The sequence below is a fragment of the Hippocampus comes genome, unplaced genomic scaffold (assembly GCF_001891065.2).
Source record: "Hippocampus comes isolate QL1 unplaced genomic scaffold, H_comes_QL1_v1.1 scaffold260, whole genome shotgun sequence".
In the NCBI taxonomy this organism is placed as follows: domain Eukaryota; kingdom Metazoa; phylum Chordata; class Actinopteri; order Syngnathiformes; family Syngnathidae; genus Hippocampus; species Hippocampus comes.
The window spans coordinates 215463-223242 of record NW_017805378.1 but is presented as its reverse complement, the minus strand read 5'-3'; the positions used below and the strand labels follow the sequence as shown (position 1 = coordinate 223242).

The following is a 7780-nucleotide window of genomic DNA, read 5'->3' as shown; positions in this document are numbered from 1 at the left end:
GTGTGGTGTTTTTTGCCCCAGTGTGTGTGTGTGTGTGTGTGTGTGTGTGTGTGTGTGTGTGTGTGTGTGTGTGTTTTTAAATAAGACAAATAGCACTCGATAATATTGTAATTTAGTCATATATACAGTCGTAAAGTTATCGCAATATTTACATAGTTTTGCCACATTTTTTGCTTCAATTCGATGGATTTTGTCCTGCTCCTTCCGGTGTGTGTTTCTTGGACACCCGAGGGCAGTTTAACACAGAGTGAAATAGACAAAGCCTTTCCCGATTCACTCTTAAGTAATATAACTCAGTTGTCACAAATGATAAAGAATATGCGCTTGTGAGTATTGTACTGTCTGCCGACATGATTATTTTATAGAGTAGTGCGACATCTATGCTAGTGTTGTTCGACTGCCTTTGACAATTTGTCTTGTAACGTTAGCATTTAGTCGGCTGACTTTAAGTCTCAGCTATGTGGTTGTTTCAACTACACAACGGGTAATTCTCTTTGTTTGATGTTTAGTTTGACAGTCAACTTCAACTGGGAATGCAATAAATAGCTTGAAGTCTCTTTCGTGAAGAACTGTTCTGCCAAACTGCTGCTTGTTGCAAAAGGGGTAAAAAATGATTTTGCTCCCTCCATACAGCGTATAAGTCAAGGCACACAAACTAGTCCAAAGTTACAGTGACAAAAGTCCAACAAGCGGAATCCCCACAAAATTCCAATGAATGAAATTTGGACCTTTGGTGGTGGTGGAGAGGTCTGACCGTGCGATGTCATCTGCAGCATGATGTCCTTTTACTTTATCCGTTTAATCCCACCATCAGGACAACGTGGCCGCCTCCTCCATCCCCTCCAGCAGACATTAAAAAAAGGTTTAGGAGAGCTGCTCGCACTCCCAGGGGACGATTGTGGTCGATAAAAGTCCTGCAGGCACACCAAAAGACTTGTGTTGTGTTATTTATTTATTTCTCTGAGGCGCATTGACTTCAAAGTGTAATATATCGTCCCTTAATGGCAATCTTTTATTAGACCTCAACAATATAAAGGGGAGAAGGGTTTTACGAATACTGTCTTCGGTGGCTGTTAAACAACGGTATCGCCTAAAATTGAAGATCAACAATAATTATGTGACACACACAAAAAAACTTTGTAATTTAGCATCTGTTTAGGATGCGTTCTTACGACTGAGGCTAGTTTGGGCAAATTCCCTTGGATGAAAATTGCTGTTCAATTTCGGGCATGGATCCTTGAGACTTTGTCGTGCGTTCTGTTACGATAGACGTCAACCTAATTTGGTGTCGAAAGGTCAAACCGGTGGCACAAGCTGATTTATTTTCCGAACTTTTCCGTTGGGACTCATTTGAGTGAATCCCCTGGTCGGATTTTGAGTCCTAGAATTTGCTCAAAAATGGTTGCTCCGAGCCATAATGGCGGCTTTCCTGTTGCATTTCAAGCATGGATCATTTTTCATGCGTCCTGTTATGATCGACATGTCCGCCCAGTTTCAGGTGGATCAGTGAAAGTGGTACCAGGGGATGATTTGTTTGCTCCAAATGATACAATAACTGCAAGCTCCGCCCACATTAGCCAAAAGATCATTTCGGGCCTCCCATTTATCTGGTATAGCTGCTTCCAACTGGGCAGGTGGACTACTTGCACCCTGTCGGGGCATACTTCCGATGTTGTCAGTAATCTGCAAATTGCTTTTTGAACTTCCTGCTGTGTTCACAACAGTGGAAGAATGACAGAAAAAAAAGCATAAGCTCATCAACAGTCAAGAAAATAGGCAAATATGTGATTGATGGAGTATGGTACTTTACAGAGATGGAAATTCCGTCCCTGGGACGGAACGGTCCGGACCAACGGCCATTTTGGAGGACAAAGTTTGTTTTTTGTTTTTTTGTCAAATAGGACGGACTTGGCAAGGATGGAAGGGTTTTTTTTTTTTGTCTGTCCCTTTAATCGTCCCTAACCGGGTTAAGTACCTCCGGACACCCATTTCATTCACGACTGACAAAAACACGCCCAGCCTGTTTTACGTGCGTAATCCGCCAATGCACTACTTCAGACCGAATGTGAGGCGCTGCTTGTCTCATGCGTGTTCACCGTGTTTGTGTGTGGGAGGGAGTGACTTAATTTTGCTTCATGCAGACAAGAGGAGGAGCGCTCGTCCTCTGTCCAGCTGGCTGTGTTGTACGTCTCACCGTGCCCGCCCACCAAGATGCGTATGCCCCCCCATTTGAGGCGCGGATTTCTAAATGTTTTTATTATTATTACTTTATTTTGTCAGAGGGTGGTCCGATGGTCGAATGGTTAGCGCGTCGACCTCACAGTGCAGAAGTTCAATTCCAGCTCCGGCCTCCCTGTGCGGAGTTTGAATGTTCTCTCCGGGCCTGCGTGGGTTTTCTCTGGGTACTCCGGTTTCCTCCCACCTTCCAAAAACATGCATGGCAGGCTGATTGAACATTCAAGATTGTCCTGAGGCGTGATTGTCAGCACAAATGTTTGTTTGTCTATGCGTGCCCTGCGATTGGCTGGCAACCGGTTCAGGGTGTCCCCCGCCTACTGCCCGAAGATGGCTGGGATAGGCTCCAGCACCCCACGCAACCCTTGTGAGGATAAGCAGATCGGAAAACAGATGGATGGATGGATGGATGGATATTTTATCAGATTAGCTATATTTGTGTTGTGAAATACTAATGTTGAGTTGCTTATCACTTTGACATTCAAAATATAAAGAAACAGTCATGTTATTTTTTGTTTGATTGATGGCCAATCTTATCTGCAACAGCCAATGACGGCGCTACTGGTACGTGATGAACACGTCAATGTTTGCATTCGAGAGTCCTGCACGTTTTTCCAGAGTTTGGCGTTGTGTAAAGTTGGCAAGACATTTCATGTGTTTCGTATTTTATGGACGACGCGTTTCTCTCATGAAGTGACATGCGGTTTGTAGTGAGCGCCTCTAAGAAGAGGACGAGGACGGATTATTATATGAACGAAGAAGGACGGAGGGACGATGACGGAAGCGTACCCAGGTCACGGACGGAACACAGATCGGCAAAATAGAGTCAAGTGCCCATCGCGGGTACTTTAAGAATTTGTATTTCATTACTTCCCACCACTGCTTGTTGCCAAAACCACGAAAGAGCACCGTGGTGAACTGAGCTGAAATCAAATATTTGGCTGAAAATGTCAATGCAGCAAGGCCCTGTAATACATCCAAATATATGAGCAGTGCAGGAGAGGAGCAGTGGAAGCTGTTGAGTCTCAGCGGGTACTCCCAGACCGGACTGCCGTTGCCGGTTTCCGTATTGCGGTCCTGTGCGCTAATTGAAAGTGTGCAGGTGTGATGCTCAGTGCTCCGGGACTTCATTAGTACAGAGATGGCTTTCACCTGACCCATTTTCTGAAAGCCCAACAGGCCTCCCGGAGCTTTATGACACCCCAACTTCTCTTTAGACACCACAAAGAGTGATTAATTTCTCGCTTTGGCGCATGAATCCACAGGGAGGCTGACTTGTGGACCCGGAGACTCCCAAGGTCTTTTTTTTTTTGGGGGGGGGGGGGGGGGGGGGGCACATCGGTGTGGTGATCCTGATGCACTCGTGAAGCTAATGAATGATTAATTATGGCGGAAGGGTCTCCAGCGGGGAAGTGACAGGGACGAGGGGGGCGGGGAATTGCTTGAACTGCTTACTGAGACAAACGCAAACACTTGTTACGATGGTACTGCTTCTTTTTCGACTCACTTGTCTCAGAATGGCGCTGCATGAGTCTCTCTCACACACGCACACACACACACGCACGCACACACACACACACGCACGCACGCACGCACGCACGCACGCACGCACGCACGCACGCACACACAAATTCTCACGCACCGTTTTGCACACACAGCGACATTCACTCCCGCATACGCACGCAAAGGGTGGTGCAAATCTTATTTCACTGCGTCAACCGGGGCGATCCATTCCCATTCATATTCACGATCAAACTTTACCGCATAACCCCCCCCCCCACCACCAGCACCCCTCACCAGTCCCAATTTACATTTCAAAAGGCTGCAATCCCTTTCATTTCCATGAAATTGGGCGTGTGTCAGTCGGGTGCCTCAGATATACGGAAACGCTGAGGCGTAGGACGTCAAACCCGCTCGTGGTCACGATATTAATATCAAAACACCAGCGCCGACCACATGACAAGGATTCATCCTTCCCGGATTTGGAGACTTAATCCAATTGTACAGTGATGAATCACACTCATCCTCGTGGGAGAGGAGGGGAGGTTGTGGAGGGGAGCGGTTCCTTAATAGTTTTAATCAACATTAGAGCGCTAAATACACGCAGACGACCGAGCCCTTCTATCGCCTCGGCTGTTCCGGCAGCATTATGTAACGCCTCGATTTGACTCACTTGGATCCTCAGATGTTTTTTTGTTTTTTTTAAAATGTTGGCCAAGACAAGCATTTCTTGACCTACTTCTCCAAATATACATTTCAGTGTATCCCCACCACCCAGAATGTAGGTCACCACTGTAAGTCTTAACTGAAAGGCAGCGGGAGAGACACAATGGCCTGTAATGTGCCGCACATGCTTTGTCATTCCCGGTTTATCCCATTGTGAAATGCTGACTTTCGTTTTCTGGTGGGGGGTGAAATGGGAGGAACATCTCCCAGTGATGAGGTACAGCTTTTCAGTACGGGTCACCCCGGTAATGCCGCAGATTTGTAATTGTGTTTTTTTCCCAGAGTACACAGGCAAGTGCCAATTTTGAGTTGTAGTACCATTTTGCAGCCAGCTCGCATTGAGATCTACTGGAACACACTCAGCATGATTATGAGCGAGAAGAAGAGGAATAGAAGCCCCCCCCCCCGAGTAATTTCATTGATTCTTGCCAAGTATTGCGAAACAGTCAAAATATTCTACCTGCAATTCATATCTTGATCGTTGCAAGCTGTTTTATCCATTGTATATTTTTTGTAGTTAATTGGACGATTAATCAATTACCTGAATTTTATTTAAATTGGTATCAGCCTCCCCCCCAAAAAAATATATCGGTCGGTCCAAATTAACAGTCCTTTTTTTTTCCTGGCAAACATTTTTATCTTTGCAGGGGCAGAATACTTGATTCAGAACCGAACACGGCTGACAGGTCAGAAGACGGCGAGCGCTGACTGAAAGAGTGATAAGACCAAGAAAAAAAAAAAAAAACGCACACAAAACGCGCCCTTGTGCAGGAGCCAGACGTTTGAATCCAAACAATGTTTCATTTTCCAATTAAATCTCCCTCGGTCAAAGACAATGGCAAGTGGGATGAGACGGAAAACAGTTTCGGAGAGCCCAATAAAAGGAAGTCAAAGAATGCAATTAAACGGCCACAGCACAGGAACTGACGGGAATTGGAAAGGTCATTCGGCAATTTCAAGGGGGCTTTTATGCCTTTTCTCAAAAATGATTGTCTTCGAGAACATGCAGAGTTACTTTATTTGCTCTTTTTAACATACAAGAAATACAGGCGAGCAAAGTTTTACGGCTACCTCGGTGCCATTTGTCGCCGCCGGGTGGTAAAGTTGTCGAGTCCGTGTCCTCCAAAGTGTGTTTTTGCTCTTTTGTTTGATGATGTGCATCAAGAGGATGTGATTACCGACTGTGATAAGAGATAAATAGTCGGGAACGTCCTTGCCTGACATATTGCGATGCAGTGCCGGAGGGACTTCACACAATACGGAAAAGCAGCTGAATGTTTTACAAAGAAGGAGCATTTAAAAAGGACATCATTCTGAGAAGCACATTTGGAAGCTATTTGCTCTCATGTCTTGAAAATTTGCCTTTTGAAAGCAGCACGAGAGACATTTTCGTCACGATTTCAACGGAATGAAGGGAGTAAAAGCTTCGCGGGCGTCTTTGTCTCCAGGGTTGGAGGTTTTCACAGGGCTTAAAATGTAGTCTGAGTACCGTATTTTCCGCACTATAAGGTGCACCTAAAAGTATTCAAATTTCTCAAAAGCCGACAGGCTTCTTAATCTGATGCGCCTTGTATGTGGACCAATATTCAAATTTCTTGGATACAGTATTTTAAATGTTCTTGAGAGCGTTTTGTTCCAGCTGCAGCAGTTGTGAAGGCTCCATATAAATAAAGCTATATTGTATTGTATTGTATTGTATTCCCTTTAGCGTAGCTCTATCTAGTGGATGCATAACACAACCGCAGCCATTATTGTGGCTTCTATTCTATGCGCCTTAAAATGCGGTGCGCCCTATATATGAAAACCGTTTTAAAATAGGCCATTCATTGAAGGTGCACCTTATATTCCAAAGATAGTGCAAAAAATACGGTATTCTCCCCAAGGTTCTAATTGACGCCGTAGTTGTATAGTAGAGGCTGTTTTTTTTCTCCATCAAGGTTCACATGATCTTTTGTCAAACAAGTTTCTATTTGACCAGATTGTTTTGCTTTCCAAGTACTTTATAGTTTCCATGGTTCTATACTCCCATGTCGATTCCCATGTCCCAAGGGTCTTCTGTTACCAAGGTTAATCTGTCTATGTGACTACGGTTTTATGTTCAAAGTCTTACTACGACATGATCTGAAGGTCATTTCAACAATCTGTTGACGTTCCCAGAAACTACCCTGCTGTGTCCAACAACTGTGCTGCCTTCGCAACCTCAGATCACCGCGTATGTTACCTGACGCTTATTTACGCTCTTTTTCCAAGGGCAACCTGAAGCGTCTCTGCAGCGATGGGCTGTCCGCTCACGCCATCCGTGAGCTATCCGAGAGCAAAGGGGAGGACCCCGGCACAAGCTGCCCATCTGTTAAGAAAGACAGACCATGCTGATTCATGCAGCATTTGTTTGCAAAGACTACTTTGGAGATGCCACCGGTCAGATGGAGTACAGAACAGACTGAAAAATCTGCAAAACTTTTTTTTTTTTTTTTTTGTAGTACGCCGCTGGAATGAAACAAAAATTGGTCGGATGAATGGTATTGATCCGCCGCTGTGACTGGACTCATAAATGGCCCCTCGCAAACGTCCTCCATATTTGTTATTACTATTCCTCATATGAAGCTTAGGTTCAAGTTGAAATCCCATTACAGGACTCTATAGTCTTTGTACACAAGTATTATCCTTCGGCTCGTAAACGATACAAATGACATAGTTTATTCATGAAGACCTTGAGTGCGGGGATGCTCTCCAAAGACGGGCGATTTTCGGTATTGTGCTTGTGTCTTGCAATTGTAAAACATATACAGGACCGGGGCCCCCCGGGACCTTGGCGTAACTCCTTACACGGAATCTTTCACCTGGATTCGTAAAGTGATGGGATGAGGATTCATGAGCCAAGAGCGACCAGCTCAAGTCGACAAAGACAGATTGTCCGGCGAACGCTGCCTAACGTAATGCATTACTGCAACGTAATTCACTTTAGCGCAGGACAACGTCCCCTTGGACTGCCGGTTAGACCTGAAGGTCATGGTTTGGGGTGCGAAGGTGGTTGTGGTCTATATCTGGGGCATTGCAGAATTGGAGGGTATTTTCCATCAACCCCCGCCTATTTAATTTTAAATAATCCAAGTGAAAAATACAGACGGGCGTACTTGTCCTGAGACAAAATAAAACTGTAGCTGTAGAATTGTGAAAATTGGATGATGGGCTCAGGAGAAATTGAGTGTTTTTGTGTGTGGATTTTTATATATATATATATATATATATATATATACACACGCACACACACAGGTATATACACATATATACGTATCGGGCGACCCGGTAGCGAGTGGGT

General features: G+C 44.9%; 1 protein-coding gene across 2 annotated transcripts in view; it reads right to left on the bottom strand.

Moving 5' to 3' along the window:
• Positions 1-7780, bottom strand: part of cabp7b (calcium binding protein 7b) — a 68597-nt gene that overhangs the window by 21236 nt on the left and 39581 nt on the right. For both annotated transcript variants that reach the window (XM_019872182.1, XM_019872183.1), the window contains one exon: positions 729-914. The gene's annotated coding sequence lies outside the window, so the exon portion shown is untranslated. The remainder of the gene's footprint in view (positions 1-728; positions 915-7780) is intronic.